This window comes from Dasypus novemcinctus, chromosome 16, assembly GCF_030445035.2.
Source record: "Dasypus novemcinctus isolate mDasNov1 chromosome 16, mDasNov1.1.hap2, whole genome shotgun sequence".
In the NCBI taxonomy this organism is placed as follows: Eukaryota; Metazoa; Chordata; class Mammalia; order Cingulata; family Dasypodidae; genus Dasypus; species Dasypus novemcinctus.
Window position 1 is genome coordinate 58,332,785 of NC_080688.1, and position 20,751 is coordinate 58,353,535.

The 20,751-nt window shown below is 38.5% G+C and overlaps 1 long non-coding RNA gene across 1 annotated transcript in view; it reads right to left on the reverse strand.

Annotated features, from left to right (window-relative positions):
- Nucleotides 1-205: 205 nt before the first annotated feature.
- Nucleotides 206-20,751, reverse strand: part of LOC131273681 (uncharacterized) — a 60,993-nt gene continuing 40,447 nt past the window's right edge. The window contains exon 3 of the long non-coding RNA XR_009180959.2: nt 206-12,171. This is a non-coding gene — a long non-coding RNA (uncharacterized lncRNA). The remainder of the gene's footprint in view (nt 12,172-20,751) is intronic.

Below are 20,751 nucleotides of genomic sequence, written 5' to 3' on the forward strand. Positions count from 1 at the left end.
TGAAGTTTGATCTGTAATGCTTTGTAGCCAATGAAACCGTGTCAGGTTGCTGCCATTGATTAAATGTAGTAGCAGAGCTGGAGCATTTAATCAATCATAAAAGCCACTTTAATGCATTGTATCACTCCAAAGCTGGAGCGATTAGTGCAGTTGCACTGCGGGCCAGAATGCAAATCATGGAACAAAAAATAGAATGGAAAAATAATGACTTTCTTTTTTTTTAAAATTTATTGAAATATATCACTCATACATAAACATACATAAACAATAAATGTATAATAGTTGTGAACTTACAAAACAAACATATAAAACATCAAACAAACATATATAACATCTCACCCTACCCCCAATAACTTGCATTGTTTTTAAACCTTTTTAACTAATGATTAAAGAGCATTGTCAAAATATTACTACTAAGCAAAGCATTTTTCTCCTAACCAATCCTATTATTATCTTTATATCATTTATATATGAACATACATAAACAATTAAGTGTATAGTAAAAGTTGTGAACTTACAAAGCAAACATGCATAACATCATACAGGGGTTCCATACATCAACCCTCCACCAATACCTTGCATTGTCATGAGATGTTTGTTACAAACTATGAAAGAACACTATCAAAATCTTACTACTAATCATAGTCCTTATCTTACATTTGGTGTTTTTCTCCCAACCCACCCTATTATTATTTTTTCAATATATATATTTTTATGACAGAAGTTCTAAACTTATAAAACAATCACGCACATGTGCAGAATTCCCAAACAACACCCCTCCATCGATTTGCTACAGATAAAATATTATCATCTGATTATTACCATGTCCATAGTATACATTTGGCTCACATTTTCCATGCTGCTAAGTATCAACACAGTACATCTTTTGCATAGATGCAAGAATATTATATTATTACTACTAACCACAGTCCATAGGCCACTCCAGCTGTATTTTTCCCATGCTTCTCCACATTCCCAACACCCTGCAGTAGTGATATACATTTATTCTAGCTAACAAAGGATACTCCTGCATCTGTACCATCAACCACAGTTCTCACCCACCTCTTGGTTTACTGTCCTATCCAGTTCCTAGATTATTCTCAAGCATTTTGTCAATTGGCATTTACATAACTAGACTACCATTTTCAGTCACATCCCCATTTATAAACTAGCTGTTACTCACTGAGTGTTACCATCCACTCTATACATTTCCACAATTTTACAGTAAAGCTAATTATCACTTCTACATACATTAAACATCAGTAGTCTGTTCATTCCTCCTCTTATCTCCTTTAAGAATCCACCACCTACCACCAGGTCTTGAAGATATTTTCCAATAATTTCTCCTAGAAGTTTTACGATTCTTGCTTTTATTTTTAGTTTTTTGACCAATTTTGATTTAGTTTTTGGATGAGGTGTGAGATAGAGTTCCTCTTTCCTTCTTTCAGGTATGGACATCCAATTATTTCAGCACCATTTGTTGAATGGATTGTTCTGCCTGAGCTGCATGAATTTGACAGGCTAGTCAAAAATCACTTGGCTATACCTGTGAGAGTCTGTTTCTGAACCATAAATTTGGTTCCATTGGTCTATTGTGTCTGTCTTTAGGTCAGTACCATGTTGTTTTTACCACTATGGGTAGGTATTATGGTTTAAAGTCTGGAGATGAGGGTTCACTTTTCCTTTTTATGATGTTTCTGGCTATTCAGGACTCCTTACCCATCCAGAAATTTAATGATCATGTTTTTAATTTTTTCTTTAATGCTGGTGGAATTTTTATCAGTATTGTATTAAATCTGTATATCAATTTGTGTAAATTGACATCTTAATGATATTTAATCTTCCAATCCATGAGCATGGAATATTTTTCCAGTTATTTAGGGCTTTTTTGATTTGTTTAACACTGAGTTACAGTTTTCTGTGCACAAGTGCTTTACATCATTGGTTAAGTTTATTCCTGACTATTTGAGTTTTATCTGTCATATTTTATTTTCACCACTCTTTTGACACTTTCAGTTACTTTTATTGATATAATCTTCATTTCTAGACTCTCTTCCAGGCCCCTCTCTCCTGTCTTTTCTTTTCAGACTCTAGCACACCCTTTAGTATTTCCTGAAAATCTGGTCTGCTTACAAATTCTCTCAGTTTCTGTTTATCTGTTTATCTGTGAATATTCTAATTTTGCCCTCATTTTTGAAAGACAGTCTTGCTGGATGTAAGATTCTTGGCTGGAAGTTTTTTCTGTTGTAGTATCTTAAATATATTAGACCACTGTCTTCTTGCCTCCATGGTTTCTGGTGAGAAATCAGCACTTAATCTTATTGGATATCCCATATTTGTTATGTATTGCTTTTCTCTTGCTGCTCTCAGAATTCTCTCTTTGTCTTTGTCTTTTGACATTCTGATGAGTATGTGTCTTGGAGTTGGTCTCTTTTGAATTTTTTGGATGGGATTACATTGTGCTTCTTGGACAGCGATATATATGTCCTTCAATAAGGTTGGGAATTTTCTACCATTATTTCTTCAAATATTCCTTCTGCCCCTTTTCCCTTCTCTTTTCCTTCTGGGACACCCATGACACATATGTTTGCAAATCTTTTGCTGTCATTTAGTTCCCTGAGACCTTGTTCAATTTTTTCCATTCTTTTCTTCATCTCTTCTTTTGTATGTTCACTTTCAGAAGCCATTTCTTCAAGCTCACCAATCCTTTCTTCTGCCTCCTTAAATCTGCTATTATATGACTCCAATGTTTTTTAATTTCATTGATTGCACCTTTCATTCCCATAAGATATACTATTTTTCTGTGTCTGCTTTCAAATTCTTCTTTGTGCTCATCCAATGTCTTCTTAATATCCTTAATCTCTTTAGCCATCTCATTGAATTTATTAAGGAGATTTCTTTGAACATCTATAATTAGTTGTCTCAACTCCTTTATGTCATCTGGAGGCTTATCTTGTTCCTTTAACTGGGCCATAGCTTCCTGTTTCTTGGTGTGAATTATAATTTTTTGTTGGTGTCTTTGCTTCTGGCTTACTAAAGTATTTTTTCTGGGCAGTTTTTCTCTTTAGTTTAGGGCTTCTTATCGTTTCTCCCTTGCTGGTTGTATAGTAGGAGCCAAGCACATAGTTGGTGCTATAAGCTATGGAGGCTCAAGCTGTTCTCATTGCATCAGGGACCAGTGAAGCTTCTTCCAACTTTCTTCTTTGCCAGGGATAGCGACATAGTCACAGCTGTGTGGAATAATCCACGTGCAGGCCTAGATTGTGGTTGCCCATAGAGACTGATGAAACTTCACATCCCTTTCTCCCCTACCTGGGGCAGGGATGGAGCTGCAGGTATGGGCAGCAATCTATGCAGTGCAGGTCCAAGATGACTACAGTTGCACTGGTAGACTTCTGATTTTCAGTCTATGCCAGCCAAAGTTCCATGCAGTCACCTATAAAGGCTGGTGCAGGGCTCCTCAGCCTCCTCTCTGACAGAGGCAGGGTTGAAGCCTAGGCAGGTGGCAGGCTGATCTGCATGAAAGAAACTGAATAATGACTTTCTTTTATCTCTAGGTCTTCGCATTTCAAAGTGTGCAAATGTATGTAGTCCTGTATGCATAATGTGGTAACTTTAGCTATATAGTTACCACCAAATAACCATCTTTTGCAATGTGTAGCTCTATACCCATGTAAGTGGACATAAACAAGTACAGTAGTTTGAGATAGAAAATAATAATAATGGATTTTTGAACAATGAAGTATATTTTATGGTGTGTTGCTTCTCATGAATGTTCCTTAATCCTGACCAAATGAGAATATCTAATATCGTTCCCATCACAAGTTATAGCAAAGAAAATAAATCACTACCCAAAGAAGAAGAAGGAAGAGGATGAGGAAAATATGAGGGGTAAGTGGCAAGAAAGAGAAGAAAAAAGAAAAGTACTTAACAGGGCTTCTTAACAAGGAGTCTGTGAGCATGAATTGAAATTCAAAAACCATTATTTTTGTGGGGACATGTTGGTGTGGGTGTGATATTTTTATTAAATAATACATAGTATAGTGTGGACTTAGTAAGGGTCCATGGTTTTCACCTGACTGGCAAAGGGGTCTCTGTAACCAAAAAGGTAAGCTTTGTGTATCATAGAGTCTCTGTGTTGATTACTCAACTGCCATTGTAGTGTGAACATAGACAATACATGAATTAATGTGTGTGGCTGTGGTTAAGAAAATTTTATTTACAAAATAGGCAACAATCCAGATTGGTCTGCAAGCTGTAGTTTGCCATCCTCTGCGCTAGAGCATTATATGATTGAATACATAAGAATAGGTAATGCAATGTATATCACAACTTCATCAATTTTTAAAAAATAAAGTGTAGAAAGAATTAAAAACAACAACAACAAACCCCTGACTTAACAGAATATTCATTAGAAGAGAATGAGCCTCTTTAACATCCAGTAATACAAGCTTGGGTCTAGGCAGCAGCACAAATCATAGTAGAGTTTATATAGGCTCCATATCTTCATGTTTGAAACTAGAAGTATTATCAACTGAGGTGCCATGTTATTTGTATAATAGATTTGAGATAACGCAATAATCGGTTGTGTGACTCACCATGTGGCCTGGAATGATCTAAGATTAAGAAAAGTAATATTGATTAGTAATGTTGACCTTATGACAAAAGAAGACAAGGGGATGGTCTATTTGTATAGACGGGTGAGGGTTTTATTGGTTAGTTCTGCAGAAGAATGGTAGTTAATGCCATAACCATATGGCATGCATCAATTGCCCATTGTTTTATTACCTACATACCCAACACACAGATATACATACACACACAAATAGCTTTAGTTAAGAATTTATTAATTTGTTTATATCATATTATGTGTTCAATTAATTCTTTCATTGTTTTTATTAAGCCTTAAGTTTGAAGAACCATGACATGGTTGATGAGGAAAAATTCCTGAAAAGATTGGATCCAAATTGACCTAGAAATTGAGATCATGGCCCCCTAAACTGGCAGAGCAGGCAAGTATCACCCTGACAATAGCCCCTTCTTGCATCATTCTGAAGCAGTTACTGCCAAAGTGTTTACACATTTGCAGAGTCAAACTGAAGGAGAATCTGACGTCCCTGGGCCTTTATCCACAAACCTCCAGTTTGTGTTGGACAATCCTCTTGCTTACCTTTAGCCTTAATGTCTTGATATATCATGGTTCTTGATTATTAATTATACCCTCGATTCTATAATACTACCCTGCTTTGTTATTTTTCTGGGTGTTAGCTTTGATTGGATGATGATAGTCCTACAATAAGCATTGTATAAACACTCTAAAAATAATTCAGATTTGAGGTTTTGTGCAAGTTCTGAGCATGATAAATGATTTGTTTCCAAGGAATTAATAATATTATTGAGAAAGCAAGGTTAATGCACATGACAGTACATTTTAATAGCTATATAATAGACCAAAGACGTGTGAGTTGTGGGATAAAATTGTTGTAAGAGATGAGAGAGAGTACAGGGAAAGTGTGGTCAGTGACACCTGGGGGGTCAGAGGGAATTCCAGGGAGGAGGTGATCATTAAGTGCTGCCTAATTGAAATAACCTGAACAATTGACTCAGGGAATCCATAGAGGCACGTTTGAACTCGAGAAGCCACCCAAGGTTTCCTGTTGAACAACAGGGGAACAAAGACTTAGGGGGTCATCAGGAGCATAGCTGTGCCAGAGGTCACTTTTTCGCCATTTAAGTTCTGAGAGCAGCATCATGGCATGGTAGCTGTTAAGATGCATTTCTGTTGATGGCAAAGGGTGGTTTCGAGGATGCTGAGGACACTCCTGAGAGAATGGGGCCAGGAAGGACACTTTTCTAGGACCTGGGTATACAGGGGGGCCATCCTGAAGGCACAGTTTGAAGATAGTGCGGGGGCAGGGGATGGGCAGGGAGAAGCACCCAGGCTATAGAAGACTGATATCCTCCCCTTGACACTTCACAGAGGCTCTGGCTGTCCCTATGGCAGTGGCAGCTGTTTATTTCCCAATTTCCACCCTCGATCTTTTCCTTTTTGAATTAGATTTTCCACATTTTAGCTAGATACATGGCTGTACAAAATAAAGACTAAAATTTCCAGACTTCCTTGACTTAGGTGCAGCCTTATGACTAAGTTCCTGTGGGCTGGACTGTGGTTGTGATGATGATTTATTTACAAGAGTGAGGTCAAGGACAGCCCTGAGAAAACGCTCAGCCAAAGATGGTTCAGGGTCTCCGACTCTGTTTTGCTATCATGTCAGCTCTCGACTGATTAACTGGCTTTAATATAAGGGAGAAGTACACCACTACTTCATTTAAGCCACTATACGTTATGGCCTCTTTCACTCTGGAGTTGTTGCTGAGAAATTGGTATATTGGAGGGGGCTTACTAAAGACTGGTTGATTATTTGAAATAATTGGGGAAAGCCGTTTCACATAGGTGCACAGCATATGATTTGATCACATTTTGCTTCTGAAGTGTTTGGTTTTGTTCTTGGTCTCAAATATAATTCACTCAGCAGGAAGGAAGTCTGCCTTGTGGGTCCATCTATATTTTTACCTTATTTTTTCAGGTTGATAGTGGAGTAAGGTTCCATAGATATATGGCTTTCTATTTCAAAGTGTTTTGTGTCACTACTTTAGTTATTAGAGGAATGCAGCTGCTTATTTTATAATCCTTATTTTGGAAGCTCTTTTGAAATTGGGTTTTAAAACATTCAGGCAGAAGACCTTTTAAAAAAAGGTTATCATGCTTCTGCTTTGAAATTTCAAAAAACAGGGAGAAGAAAAGCCATCACTTGAAGCAGCTGTTGTGTGGGGCCATCCATGTCAGCCAGGCCATCACAAACGGGTGACACGGAGGCTTGTTCTCGGTTGGGTTCCATAATTTCATTTCCCTGACTTCATTAACACCAAATAATTGATCACTGTGACATTCAAAAAGATGTGGGTGTTAAAATCAGAGAATACAAGGCTGGGTGGTGTTTTCAAGCGAAGAAATGATTTTTGAAAGTCACTTAGTGTTAGCTGCTGCTTTGTGTCCACTGCTTTTACCACCTTCTGCTTCCAGAGCCATTTCTGACTGAAGCAAAGATTAGCAATCTTGTAATACTGTCTTTCCATGTCACCAGGGAAAGCTTTCATGAAAGCTCTGGACTTTGAAGTAGAAAGTGTGATCTCAGTCAGGTTTTAAAACTGCAGCCTCTGAGCAAATCAGGAATGGGGAAAGTCTGAGAGAGCAGTTCCTGGGTCATTGAACTCTATCAGAAGCAAGAGAAGTGGCTATGCAAATAGTTCAATACTAGCAAATATCAAAATTCCCAGAAGAAAACATTTTTCCTTCCCACTTCTCACTGAGCTAATAAAATGCTCTTTTGTTTTTGTTTATTCTCTCACCTTTCTTCCTTTTCTATCTTCCACCATCTCTCCTTTCTTTTGCTAAAGAAACACCACTTGCAAAGTTGCATGAGGCTAATAGGATATGAGGAAATCAGGGTTCAGTGACCCCAGAATGCCGTGGAGTAGAGGAGATATGCAAGCATGTCTCAGAGCCGCCTACTCCTCCTGTCTCAGAAGCAGCCTGGCTCAGTCTCCACTCACTCGGCAAGGTGCCCAGCGAGATTCAGTGACATGCAAGTATATCAAGCAGACTTCCTAATTTATGTGTGTGGGATTTGCAAACTTTGCTGTAATGTATTCTGAAAATTTTGCATCCTTTCGACAAGATATATTAAACCTCAGGCCCTGGGCTGTGATTGATCCCAATGCAGGGGTAATATGTTAGCGTGTCGCACAGTATCTGACAGGCCTTTATTATGGATTTTTAAAGGCTAGCATCCTGGGTGAAAATTCTCAAAGGTCATTCCTGGAAAAACAAGTTAGGCTTTTGGATTTGGGTGTGAATTGGAGAGCTGTTTCTGTAGCTCACAATGTGGGCCATGCATCTGTTCAAATGCATGACGTTGACTCCAGCTGTCTATATCGAGATTGGGGGTGCCTGGTGGAGAGAACTGTCCTACCCAAAGGTCATGAGATTCATTTCCAAGTGGGAGAAATGGATTTTCTTTTTGCTGTACTTGTAACCTAAGCCAGCCCACTCCAAATAAATATCCTTGGAACCCAGAGGGGTGTTGATAGACCATGTTAACATAAATGTCGCTTGGGAGAAAAGATGGGAAGTAGGCAAAACCTAAATTTCGTTTGTCCATCTACTTAAATTCCTTATCTTCATATGTCTAATTGATGTGCCAATCCTAGATATTTCTACAAAGATGTCAACAAGAACACAAATTGTGACTGTTAACAGGGATTTAATCAATGCCTTGAGGATTAAAGGCCTGAAATCTCAAAGGAATGAAACTGTAATGATTGAATGAAAGCCTATTTGGTTAATGTTTTGGGAGAGAAACTAGGACACACACTGATAAATCATACTGCTGAGAGGCTTACGTCCTGGCTGGCTACCGCAATTCCTCCCCTGGGATAAAGAAAACAAAACACTGATAGCAGATCAACTGTGCCAACTGCCTGTGAGGATATCATATGTGTTAAAATTAATTTAGAGTGACTGTCCTGGATCCTTTCACAAATTTGCTGAGTTACCTTAGACATATTATCTCCTCATTGATACAAAAAGGGAGTTAGACTGGATGACTTGATCTAGCAGCTTGAAGTTGATTTCTTTTCTCCCTGACTCTTCTGGCACATGGGAAAACCAATGGGAAAGTGAAGGAGGTAGTGAAAGGGATGCTCTGGAGAACGTTTCTTAGTATATGCCAGGCTATGTAAGAGGGAAAGATGTTTTACTCCAGGCTAGTTAAAAGATGTTGGTCCCCCAAAGCCCTTGATGTTATGACATTCCCACTCAATACCTTGGCAGAACTGATTCTATATTTGCTCATTGGATACAGTTTTGTGGATCTGCTGCAAACTGTTACTCTTTGCAACAGATGGCATTCAGGTATGTGGCAGAATTACCCCATTTTATTTGGGCATCAATCAAATTTCAGGAGAGTGAAATGAAGTGATTTGGAACAAATAAGGAATTTTTCCCTATTCCGTCAGGTACAAATGTTAAAAAATTGTTTACTGGAAAATATTGTTAAAGTTATAGAATATTATGAGGAAACTTTTCACATTGAATATTCACAAACTCAGGAACTGGTACAAAGCTAAGCAGGCATGTCATCATTGTTTAGTGTGGAGGAGGAGAACGCCAGAGCCTGGGACAAAAGCTACCAGTTTTAGGCCTAAAGGAAACCAGCACTGTCCTCTGTAGTGTGGTTTGAGAGGCAACGGTAAGTCCCCTCAGTACAAGAATTTGTGAGTTACAGGATTTTAAGACAGCAAGGATCCAACTGAGTTCTATAAGACCCATGGGATAATGTTATGAGATAAAACACACAAACATACCTTAGAGCATTGTTAGATACATGGCATATGCTCAATCCTTTCTAACTTTCAGCACAGTCTTAGTTTGCCACAGGGATGCTATGAAAACACCACAGAAAGGGTTGGCTTAAAGAATAGGATTTTTTTTTTTTTTTAATTTCAGGCATCTGCTTTATCTTTTTTTTTTTTTTCCTCTCCCCTTCCCCCCTCCACCCTGGTTGTCTGTTCTCTGTGTCCATTTGCTGCGTCTTCTTTGTCCGCTTCTGTTGTTGTCAGCGGCATGGGAATCTGTGTTTCTTTTTGTTGTGTCAACTCTCTGTGTGTGTGGCACCATTCCTGGGCAGACTATACTTTCTTTCGCACTGGGCGGTTCTCCTTATGGGGTACACTCCTTGTGCGTGGGGCTCCTCTATGCGGGGGACACCCCTGCATGGCAGAGCTCTCCTCTCGTGCATTAGCACTGTGCATGAACCAGCTCCACACGGTTCAAGGAGGCCCGGGGTTTGAACCGTGGACCTCGCATGTGGTAGACGGACACCCTAACCACTGGGCCAAGTCCATCACCAAAGAATAGGAATTTATGGTCTCATAGATTTGGAGGCTAGAATTATCAAGGGATTGGCAGGCCATATTTTGTCCAAATTATATAGCATTCTCGTGGTGGCTTAATCTGTGCCACCATTACACTGTGATTTGTCTCTTCTGGTCTCCTCCTCTGGTTTATACTGCCATGTCCAATTTTCTTTGCTTATAAGTACTTTAGTCATTTTGGGCTAAGGTCCACCCTCATTTAGTTTATCCACACCTTAAATGATAACATCTTCAAAGGTCCTATTCACAAATGGGCTTACGTCCACACCTGGGCTCACGTCAACTAATAACATATTTAAAGTTCCTATTGACAAATGGGCTCACACCCACAGGACTTGGGTTTAGGATTTGAACTTGTTGTTTTAGGGCACATGATTCAAACTCCAACAATCATTACTATCATTATCGTTAGATCCACAGTGTTTTATTATTATTTTATTATGTGCCTTTCTCCCTACTTGATTGGAGTTCCTTGAAAATGGGAACTGGGCTTGAAAAAACAAGATATTCCTTAACATTATATGATTATCTAACCTTGGGTATTAACGATAAAATGTAAAATGGGTTTTACTTTACACTTAGAAATTTTCTTCTGCAGATGTTTTTCTCTTGGGCAGTGATAGAATAATCTTGAGGAATGACAGTGGATTACTATTGTAAGGGTAATTAAATAGTGGTTCAACTTGCAATTGCTATTCCAGATGTATTATCTTGACTGGAGCAGGTTTTGGCTTCTGTTTTTCAGCTAGTGAGCTTGAAACTATTAGTTTTGTTTTCTTTCTTATAGCCTAATAAGTAGAGAACACCAGAAAAAGTTTATTTCCACCTGGCAGGGATATCAGTATACCATAAATATCTTGATCTGGGCTATATCAACAGATCAACTATATGTCCTAATTTAGTCCTCAGGAATTTTCTTCATTGTGTAATTCAACAGGACAACGTGCACAATATTTAAAGGGCCTATGTGGATTTTGGGCTCAGCATACACATTAAAGCATACTGTTCCAGATAATTCCCCCATAATGCTTATAGCTTCGAGCAAGAGAAGGGTCTATAAATGGTCCAACTTGTAATATAAGCAGCACTGCTGCTTGGTCCTCATGACCCAAATAATTCAGTGGTGCTAAAAGCATCTGAGGCAGATCAGGGTGCTCTATGGTCTCTGTCACAAATTCAGTAAGAAATCACAGTGGAAGTCTTTAGAGTTTTGGAGCAAAGCCAAGGCCTTTTTAGTAAACAGTTTCCTTTTGAGAAGTAGTTCTTAGCTTGCTAAGGACCCTGATAGAGAAGAAATCATGGGACAACAGATTGCATTTGATGTAAGCATTTGGTGTAACCTGATTTACCATGTCATAAAGTCAGATGAGTCCAAAGGCACTTTATCAACAGACTGTACTATTATTTAGAATATTGTGCATGGTAGAGACCTTATGGCACAAAGCGAGCTGCTGGAAATGATGCCTTGCCCAGCAGTATGACTAAGTGGCTGATGTGGCTCACAACCACTGGGATGGCACCCCAAGAAACAACCATCTATTTCCTTTGGCTTTGAATTTCTCTAAGGAGCTATTAAAAGAAGATTGCCATGAGCTTTGCCTTTCAGGGGCAGATGTGGGGGTGAGTGGGTTAGGGCCTGGATCTGTGATTCTTAGGGAAATGCATGATATGCCATTATTTTCCTATGAGTTTAGACATATGAGGAACTGAGCTTAAAATGGTTAGATGAATTGCCCTAGGTGACAGTATTAGGCTGGTATAGCTGACCCTAAAGTACAAGTACCTCTCTCCTCATTCAATGCACTTTCCACTATCATTCTTCTTCCATTGGGAACCATGTTCTCACACTCCTTTCTTTTGTTTACTTTCAAATGCAGCCAATTGCTCCCAGATGTGTAATCACAGCATTTCATAATTGGAAGAAACTTTGAGCTCATCTTGTCCAAGTAAACTTTTGCTGCTTGAATGCCTTCTGAAATAGCTATTGAAAAAAAAAAAAGATCACCAAGTCTCTGAACGTTTCCAATAGCAGGGAATTCATCACTAACTCAAGCAGAATTCCTCAGTGGAAGAGGTCTGTGAGGGAGGGAAAGGTGAATAATCCTTCCTTGTAGGAAACTCTCTCCCATATGGCAAGAAGTTTTGCACTCCAAGTATCATTGCTATCCTTAAGCACTGCAACAGAAAAAAATTTAACACACACATTAGAAAACTTCACAACCAACTTAATCTAGGACCAGGGAGTTCTGAATCTTAGAAAGTTCTTTTATAAATTAATATTAGATATCAAAATGAGGGAGGACTTTCTTAACAAGACAAGCCTCAATGAGAAAAAATCTCAGTGGAAAAGATTGGCAGCTTTGACTACATAAATTTTTAAACAGTCAGTATGTCAAGACCCTGTAAATAAAATCAAGTGGTAAAACGCATTGCAGGAAAAATTAGGGGTCATGTCTGAACAAGAATTATTATCTTAAACATCTATCAATTTGTGTAAATGCGTGCCACAATAATAATATAGGCCAAGATCACAAACATCTCACAAAACAAAATGTAAATGCAAAAGAAAAAAGTAACGATATCCAGCCTCTTTGATAACATAAGATATAAAAATTAAAACAATGAATTTCATGTTTTTAAAACTAACTTTCAAACTGAGAGAAAAATGAAAACTTAGGATTTGATGCTGATGAGCAGTCCAAGAGTCATGTTCCCTCATGAACTGCTCTTAGAAGTGTGACAATCTCTCTATAAAGCAGTTTACAAATATGTATCTAAAAAGGGTCAAATAGTAATACCCTTTGACCTAGAGATTACATTTATGTAAAACTATCTGAAGGAAGTAATCAGATATGCTGTTAAGGACTTATATTCAAGCGTATTGCTTTCAATAGTGGCATATAGGCTTAATTCAACATATAAAGTAGAGGCATGATTAAATTATGATTCATTCATGTGATTCATCATACTAATATATTTCTGAAGAATACTGAAAGGACACAGTAAAGGTTAAAGTATACTGTCAATTGAATAAATAATACAAAATTCTATATATTAGGTAGGATTCTAATTTTACTATATTTATGTGTATAAAGATTAGAAGAAGATATAAATAGTATTTATTTCTTTTAGCGAAATAACTGCTTATTTAAATTTCATTTTGGTATTTTTCTATATTTTAAATATTTTTTACAGAAATATGATTTACCTCTTCAATAATAAAATGTAAACTATTTAAAACTAAAGTTATATTGAGCACAAATTTACCTCTGAAAATCTACTTAATGATCTCAGTTTTGCCTCCTGGATTCACATGGGAACACATGGAGCTTGTTCCATATCAAAGCATGTCCCTTAGGGACTCTTAGGGACTCACGTGGTCAGATCTAGGACAGAGCTCTCTCTAAGGTAGCGTAGTACAGAGGAATTCTAGGCTTGAAGATCTCTTAGACGATGCCTTTACATAGTTCTCAAGACTTAAAGAAATTCTCCACCCTCTCCCATTTTCCAGGGAGTGATTTACTTTCCAATCCCAAATTAACGTTTCTGTCCTCCTTCCCGCTTAGTCATTGCTCCGTGTTGCTCATCCACATCCCTGGTTTGTCTTCAGATGGTTAGTCTTATGTGTTAACTTGGCAAGGTGATAGCACTCAGTTGTTGAATCAAACACTGACGTAGGTCAGTGCTTTACAAAATAAAGGTATTTTGTAGATGAGGTTACCATCTATGATCGGCTGACTCTAAGGAGATTACCCTTCATACTGTGTGGACTGGCCTCATCCAATCAATTGAAGACCTTCAGAGGTTTCTCAGGGAAGAAGAAATTCTGCTTCAAGACTGCAACATCGACTCCTGCCAGAGTTTCCAGCCGGTTGGCCTGCCCTATAGATTTCAGATTTGCCAGCCCCCACAATCAGGTGAGCCAATTCCTTAAAATAAATCTCGTCATATGTACGTATATATAAAATCCTACTGGATTTGTTTCTCTGGAGAACCCAGACTGATATACTCCTTTTCTCCTCAGAATTTCCCAGCCTATTTTTATCCTTATCACTCTTCCTTTTTCTCCTGCCAGCTTTAGGATAATTGATTTCTGTTCATTACTTAATTTACATTATAAAGCTCCAGAAATTGGGAGATTGGAGAACTGTAGGAAGGTACAAGAAAATATTAAGAAGACAAAACCTGAGTGATAAGACTATGATCCTACAGGAAGTAATAATTTTTATCCTGAGACAGTAGTTCTTCAAATATTGAAGACAGCTTTCATTTCCTTTTTGAGTCTTTTTTTTTTTAACCCCAAACATAACAGTCTTAGTCCTCCCAAAAAACCATCTCAAGGGCTAGTTTTACTTTTGTTTTATTATTCTGTCATCACTTTTAGGGACAGGCTTTCATTTTTTATGTGGTTTTCAGACTGGTCAAACTTTCCAGTTGCACCACCACCAGGTTGGAGGAAAAACATGATCACATATTTTGATCACCACTGTTTTGCTTTGACCTATGAGATGTGCTCCAGGACCACCAGCTTACGAGCCTGGACGTGTCCTCATCTGCCACCTATGTCTGTATAATTCTCCACATGTCCTTGTAAAGGCACAATATCTGTAATCTTGCTTTGCATCTAGAGCTTGCTACTGACACATTTTTATTTTTGTTTTCTTGTGAAGCCATTTTGCTCTTCCTTATCCTGTCTGAATACTTACCAAAGAGAAGTCCTGCCTCCCCCACCCCATGACTTTCAGAGAGTTATTTCGACATTTTGACAGCTATTTTATTAGTAGTACATTTCTTTATTTCCTCCTCCGACTTTTGTAAAACTCTATGGAGCATTGGAGACCCCTGAATCAATGGCCCTGATCTTCATTATTCACCAACTTTGACAACTGTCTCGTATTTTTCCCTTCTCCATCTGGCCCAGAGCTAACTTGCTCCTTGTCTCGCTGGAGCGTGGGGGGCCTTGGTGTTCTGCAGGCTGACAGGTGAGATATACAGTGAGAATAGCGTAGGTTGAAGGAGATGTTGTCAGTTGCAATCACCCCACCAGACCCACACTTGCTCATCAAGGGCTGGTCCTGAACGCTTCACCAGCTGCTGCCTTCCAGTCCCACGGCTGTGCCCTGGCTGCCCTGAGCTGGCAGTGTGGGTAGCAGAGCATGGATGCCATGGAGTTCTTGAGATAATTCAGAGAAAAGGACCAGCAGTCACTTAGCAGAAGGTTATCAAATACAGACTTGGAAGCATTCTGAGGAAAGGTAAATAAGATACCAGGTAATTCTTAACCTCTACTTGAGAGGTGGGGCCCAGGGGAAAACACCTGATTCAAACATTTTGAGAGAAAGTTGTTAGCCTTAAAAACCATTAATTGTTGGTAGCTGCTATTTCTTTTTGATTTTGAAGCTAACATTGCCCAAGGGGAAGATCTTCCTTTCCCCCTCTCCAGTATCCTGGTATCATGTTTACTTGATGTATGCATTATGGTTAGAAAAATAAAGCAAATACAGTTTAAAATATTAAAGAATGTGTGTACACTTTACTGTATCTCTAATACAGTGTTTGGTCAGAGAAGGTGAGTCCATAACGAGTCAACAGAAGAGACTAATAGACATTGTTCCAGGTGCTGGCCCTGTTCAGGTCCCCAAATGTTGCATTTCTCCAACACCTAGTTCAAATACTACCTGCTCTTTGAAACACCTCTCCATTAATTCAATCAGCAGAAGTCACTCTCTGAGCTGGCCATAGAACAGGTATTGTCTGTGATACCTCTTGCCTGGTAGTTTTGGAAAGGGTAGCTTGCGCTTAACTGTGCTTTCAGTCTTGATTCTGCCTCAACTGTCTGTGTGACTTTGGGGAATACAATTGACCCCCTTACTCTGAGTCCTCTTCTCTCAAAGGGATTGAAAAATTTGCCCCACACTTCTGGTAGGGCTGTTGTAATAATTCAGTGATATGATGTTAATGTAATTGCTTTGTAAGCTGTGAAGAATTTCAGAAAATGTTGGTCCTGAGTATTATGATAGGTCATTTCTAAAGTGTGGACATCTCTTCTTGCCAACCATGCAGAGAAGTACATGAAAACGGGGGTTAGACATTCTGAGTTTCTGTGTCTTCAACACCACAATGCCATGAGCATAGTAGGAAATTAAAATGTTTATCGGGGGTCAGACAGGAACTATAATTCCCTTTAAAAATTACCGAAGTATTGAGTCATAGTCATCAACTCCCTTTCTGAAAAATGATGATTTAATTTATAATGTAATTTTAAAGCCTTTATGCTGTAGAATTTGTGAATAGCTGCTCTTTATTGCTTACAATAACAATTCTAAGAAGGGATACTATAAAATAATGGGACCAGTTAAATAAACTTGCCAGAAATGTCCATATATAAATGTTTTACTATATCCCCCTATGAAAGTTATTCAGTTTTTCTAGAAGTCACCTACGTTTACCATACCCAAATATTAGTAAAATTCAAAACAAAACAAATAAAAATTTTTTTTAAATGCTCAGGAACTGTAGCAGTTTGATATAGTTATGAATTCCAAAAATAAATATTGGATTATGTTTGTAATCTGGTCTCTACCTGGGCATGATTAAGTTATGATTAGGGCTTTGATTGGGCCACGTCATTAGGGCATTGAGTCCTCACCCCTTAGTGGGTGGGGGCCCACAGATAAAAGGCATGGCAAATGACAGAGTTGAGGGGTTTTGATGTTGAAGTTTTGATGTTGGAGTATGATGCTGAAGCCTTAAGCTGGAGCCCCAGGAAGTAAGCTCACAGAGGAAAGAGAAGCCAGCCCAGGAAGAAAGGAACCCTGAGCCCAGGAAGAAGCAAGCCCTGGGAAGAAAGGGATCTTGAACCCAGAGAGAAGCAAAACCCTGGAAGGGAGGAACCTAGGAAGCCTGAACCCTCACAGAACTCGCCAGCCATCTTGCTCCAACATGTGAAAATGGACTTTGGTGAGGGAAGTAACTTATGCTTTATGGCCTGGTATCTGTTAAGCTTACTTACCCCAAATAAATACCCTTTATAAAAACCAACCAATTGCTGGTATTTTGTATCAGCACCCCTTTGGCTGACTAATACAGCAACCATAACTCTGCTCAAAAGTCTTCATTTTTGAAGTGAAGACTTCATTGCCAAATTAATCAGTCTTCCAATCAATGGTCCTTCCAAGATGGCCTCAACCCACCTTTCCTCTCTTACTACCCATAAGAAGTTTTCTCATGATGAAGTTAACTCTAGACTTGTCATGAAAAAATGTAGGAATGAAAGCTAGCTTCTTTCTTTTCTAGGACTTTAACAATTGGCTCATGTTTCCTAAGTTTCAATTATTATTCTATGAAAATGGCAACACTGATATCTTCCTGTCTCTGCGTTTTAAGAATTAAACCAAATAATGTATGTTGAAGTGTCACAATTTGGGACACATAGAGGGCTCCTAACAAATGCTGGATTCCTTGCTTTTGCATTCCTTATTTAAACTCTGTATTGCCATCATATTCACTGGTCCTAGCATATTCAGTGTCTACCAGATTTCTCTTTGTCTATCTAAATCACTCAAGTTTCAATGAAAAATTTAAGTTAGATATCCTCGACAAAACCTCTATTGTATGCTCTAGCTAAAGAGGTCTCATTTTCTCTAAACTTCTTTATTTTTTTTTATTTTTAGGACTAGTCAATTATTTGCCCTTTACTGCCTCATATGGTTAAGAAAAATAAAATTATTTTTCCTCCCCTCCCCCCGATGATTGTAAATTCTCTAAAAAAAAGTGATTCCTCATGTATTTATGTATCTCTAGCAAGGTGACTTAACTCATAGGGAGGCAGTACAGTATAGGGGAAAGAGCTTTGGCATGGGACAGACCTGATTTCTAGTTACAAAGTGGACAATACCTCTGAAAGATGATGTGATGGGCAGAAAGACAGATAGATAAATGATAGGTAGATAGATATGATAGATAAGATTTTCAGTTTCCCCTGTTAAGTACATATCTATTAAGTATAGAAATATATTTTTCATTATGTGCTTAGGTAAGCTTTGATACAGCTTGTTGTGAGTTAATCAACAGGGAATTGTGAGTTCAAAACTGAACCAAGAACAGCAAGTAGCAGGCAGCAGCAGTAACCCTTCAGCATAACCAAGATGTTATGCAAGATGACGTGTCAACCAAGAACCACAAGCAAGGAACTATCGCAATGATCTTATGCATCTCCTGGGACACAGATGTCAAACAGTGTCATCTTGGGTTTCTCTCCCATCCTCCCTCCTAATATCTAATTCTACTCTCAGAATATGTCCTAAATCTGTCTACTTTCTTCCATTTCCACAGCTACCACTCTACAGGAAGCCACCATCTCAATAATCACCTATAATCCATTTTCTACAGAGGAGCGAGAATGGCTCTTTTAAAATATAAATCAAACCAGGCCACTAGTCTGCTTAAAATGACCAATGGCTTCTATTTCAAATACAAAATTTTAAATCTTGCCTTACAAATCTGCTTTCTACCAGAAGACAGTCAACTACATGGGGATGGTGGAAGATACTTCTCTGATAAAATATAACTGAGTGCTGGTAATTTGGGAAATGGTCATGGGGGCCAATTGGAGGCCAGTCAAAACTGTAATTTGTATTAAAAAGGAAGATTCATTCTAGACCTTCAGGGTGGATGAATTTTTTTCCATACCAAAGAGCTTGGACATAGTGACTAAAATGGATTGGTGGGAAACGGACTTGGCCCAGTGGTTAGGGCGTCGGTCTACCACATGGGAGGTCCGCAGTTCAAACCCCGGGCCTCCTTGACCCGTGTGGAGCTGGCCATGCGCAGTGCTGATGCGCGCAAGGAGTGCCCTGCCATGCAGGGGTGTCCCCCGCGTAGGGGAGCCGCCCAGCGCGAAAGAAAGTGCAGCCTGCCCAGGAATGGCGCCGCCCACACTTCCCGTGCTGCTGAAGACAACAGAAGCGGACAAAGACACAAGATGCAGCAAATAGATACAGAGAACAGACAACCGGGGGAGGGAGGGAATTAAATAAAATAAATAAATCTTTAAAAAAATAAAAATAAAATGGATTGGCAAAGAGAATTTCACGAGTAGCGTTTAAACCTGGCTTTCTTGCCCCAAGTCCTTCTCACTCTGACTCAGTGAAAGCCTCAACTGTGATTATAAAAAGAAGTAACTGGGATTTTGTGTATGTCTCCAAAAGGCATGAATGAATAAATAATGCAATGTAGAGAGACCTTCAGATGGATGTGCATTGTTGGTTTTGTATAAGATACATATAGCTTCCTGATAATTTCAAGAAATTCAAGAAAACTTGTGAACATTGAGGACTTTTGGTTTTCTGAGCTTGCAAATGCCTGTATTTAGTCATAAATGACCCCTGCTAATACGCGCTTGTGGCAGGAGTTAGAATTCTGTGCCCACTTGACCCACCTCCCACTTCTCAAATACACCAAAAATCCTTCCTTGATGGAAATCTGGAGTTATTGGTTGCTCAGTGACCTGAATGTTCTATCAGATCACTTTCTAGATCTTAATGTCATCAGCATTTAAAAGTTGGCTTCTCTTCTAGCCAGAAACTGCAACTTGGGATATCAACATTTAATATTTTATGGATACTTATTATAATAAAGAATGAGGGAAAAATACAAGCACAGCATTACTCTCCAAGGATCACAGGGTATAAATAAGCAACTTGGCTTACAGGAGGAGAGAAAAATGAAAGTGACATGTTTAGAAAGGAAAAGAAGAGAGGATTTCTCAGTGAAATGTGATCATAAGACCAGAATTACTGACCATATATTACTGAGTGAATCCTACATATCCTTATCGTCTATATATATTTAAAGCAGTAAAGCAGTATAATTAAGTAATGAAGTATTAAAATAATGTAGAGCTGTCACTGTCATTGCCACTGCTGGAAAATAGTCTATTTTTCTTTTAAAGAATTCTTTCACATATTTTTGTTTTGTAAAGTAGACTAAATCATGTTGAGGTAAGGCATATCAATAAATATTTTGAACTCCTACCATGTTTTCTTTTCTTACATATACTTTGTAGTAAATAAAAAATAACAATACACTTTTTTTTTTTTTTTTTGCTTTCTAGGAGTTTGGTGTCTTGGAGAGGAAATAAAGCTTCATAAAACAAGGCAGGGTAGCATCATTTTTCAAAGTAGACTTCAAATACTCTAGCATTTTACCTTTGTTGGGAGTATTATTTGTCTTAAAAGAGAGGAAGAGAATTCAAGGTCTGGACACAATACTAAGGTAGGAGAGAAGTTATCTGTGGGGCACAACAGAATGTTACTGTCTACCTCTCTTCATTGAGCTCATTCCTAAAGCTCAGCTTCCTGAAGGGATTACATTATTCATTTCTACTATTTGCATCTAAAAGTATCTTCCTAAAATATGCTAGGAGGTAATCTCTTGCTCCACTCCATGCCAAGAACTATTCTAGATAGTTTTCTTATTCGATCTCATTTAATCTTCACTATGAAGCTATAAGGATTAATGAGCCCAGAGTAACTCTAGGAAGAAAAGTTGATTGCCTACGATCTCACAGTTAGGAAATATGAAACTCAAGCTCTCAACTAGGGAGGTACCTCTTCTTTCAATATCATTGAATGTATTATTGCACAGATGAATACAATGTCTTTTAGCTAATCCACACCTCTATTTCTCTCCACCAAGAATTGGCCCTTTTATCCTGGTGAGGAAAGCTCATTTACCTTAACTCCTTTACAGAGG